Source organism: Cherax quadricarinatus, unplaced genomic scaffold (genome assembly GCF_038502225.1).
Source record: "Cherax quadricarinatus isolate ZL_2023a unplaced genomic scaffold, ASM3850222v1 Contig3272, whole genome shotgun sequence".
Lineage (NCBI taxonomy): Eukaryota > Metazoa > Arthropoda > Malacostraca > Decapoda > Parastacidae > Cherax > Cherax quadricarinatus.
Window position 1 is genome coordinate 27,518 of NW_027198298.1, and position 1,847 is coordinate 29,364.

The 1,847-nt window shown below is 38.6% G+C and overlaps 1 long non-coding RNA gene across 1 annotated transcript; it reads right to left on the reverse strand.

The window, feature by feature from the left end:
* Positions 1 to 283: 283 nt before the first annotated feature.
* LOC138851996 (uncharacterized) lies at positions 284 to 1,535 on the reverse strand. Its single transcript, XR_011391524.1, has 2 exons — positions 557 to 1,535; positions 284 to 408 (listed from the first exon to the last, which is right to left on the reverse strand). It is a non-coding gene; the product is annotated as an uncharacterized lncRNA (long non-coding RNA).
* Positions 1,536 to 1,847: the final 312 nt, after the last annotated feature.

Here is a 1,847-nt window from a genome sequence, read left to right on the forward strand (position 1 = left end):
TAACATGTTTTATGGTACCCAAAAAAAATATTATTATGTCTTGACTTTATTTAAAAAAAATTTTTTTGCACTTTACATCAATTTATGCAAAATTGAAGGGATTATTACCCAAGACAGCTACGTCGCAATTTCAAACAGGGTCCCCTGAATAACTTTTGTAAAATTCAGAATGATCGGTTCATAAATAATGGTTTTACCTCAGAAAAATACAAATAAATGCACTTTTGAAAAAAATCAACAAATACATTGAACATTACTATACAGTGGGTAAAAATACCCATAGTGCCTTTATACGTTTATTGAGAGTAGAACTGGTTATATAGACATTATTCCTGAAGTTCCATGAAGATCCCTTTGTCCTGAAGTTCTCTGGTGGCCGGCCAATCATAAAAATCCATCCCAATCAATCTGAAAAGAAAGAAATTAATTCTCAAAATCTTATTCCCAGTGATTATTCCCAGTGATTATGTACAGATACATGTAATTGCACCCATATATGATATTTATACACATAACAATATAAAAATATACCAAAAAAACACTAATAATTACGTACCCATGACTGGATGTAGGTGGACACATGATTATCTAATGTCCTCCAGGCTCGTAGGACGTGTCCAGCTCCCTTTTCCTCTTCGTTTCCGTTGTTCCTTCATGTTCTTCTCCATTAATTCAAGTTGTTTTTGAGTCACTGCTGAACGTCTGTAGCCCAGTGCTGTGTCCAGACAGCTCCTCACATATCCACTATTGTAGTCAGCAACAGCATGGCTGACTGCGAAATCAGCATGCCTCTTGGTTTGATATTTGGCTTTATTGCTGTAACACCATATGCGGTGATGCAGACTTTCATTACAGTTTTGCGTTCTGCCTTTTATACAACGCTGCATCATTTCATCTGATGTTAGGTCTTTGTAGACATTATGCACCTCCTCCATGTATGCAGGTTCCAGTTGGAAATGCACTTTCATCTTGGTGTGAGATAGTGGAGGAAGGTCTGCTGCTGCTGCATTCTGGTAGAAACACCAGGATTTATCACCTGTTGGGCAAAGGTGATGCTGAGGTTTTTCATCAGTTGAGGAACAATGGAAGAAGCTTGCCATGATAGAATTCCTCATATCCTCAACTCAAGGATAGGTCTTGAGAGGAGGGTGGTGGTACGAGCATCGTGGCGGCGTCACTACCCACAGCAGCTGCTGCTCTAGACCTTATCATTGCTTCTATGTTCCTTTTCCTCTTGTGGCTTATGTTCTTGGGAAACTGTTTCTTCTTTGCAGGCATTGTGTACCAAAAATGTATACAATGAAAGGCAAAAAGTAACGTCCCAAGGGTAGTCAGCTGTCAGACAAAGTGGCACTGACTTGAGCAGCTCCTTCTCACAGCTAACCTGATGGTTGCCAGTTACTATTTAGAAGATCTAGCTAAAAAATACACCAAAAAAAGGAAAAAAATACCTGTGATACTGTTTTATGAAGCGAGTCGCGCTGGAGCACGTGTTATTGTTATGGTGAGCTGGGCCGCGTCATGCTGATGACGTAGTTGCCATTGTTATAATTATGATAGCTTTATATGTAATTATCGTACAGAGACGAGGCGCACACCAAAATGTTGCCAGATCTTTGCTCTATTTTTCGGTAAGATTAACTCATTTTTCATATTTTTTCGATTTTTTGGTGTATTTAGGCCCTAAAGCTTCTCAGTATATTTACTAGATCTCAATTCGCTCACTTAAAAGGGGTTGTTAGTGTACAGATATTTCAGCCGAGAAAGAACAAACTACTTAAATAAGATCGTCATTGGTTTGGTCTGTGTGAGGTATTTGTTGGGCAAAAAATGTGGAAAATTTTAGG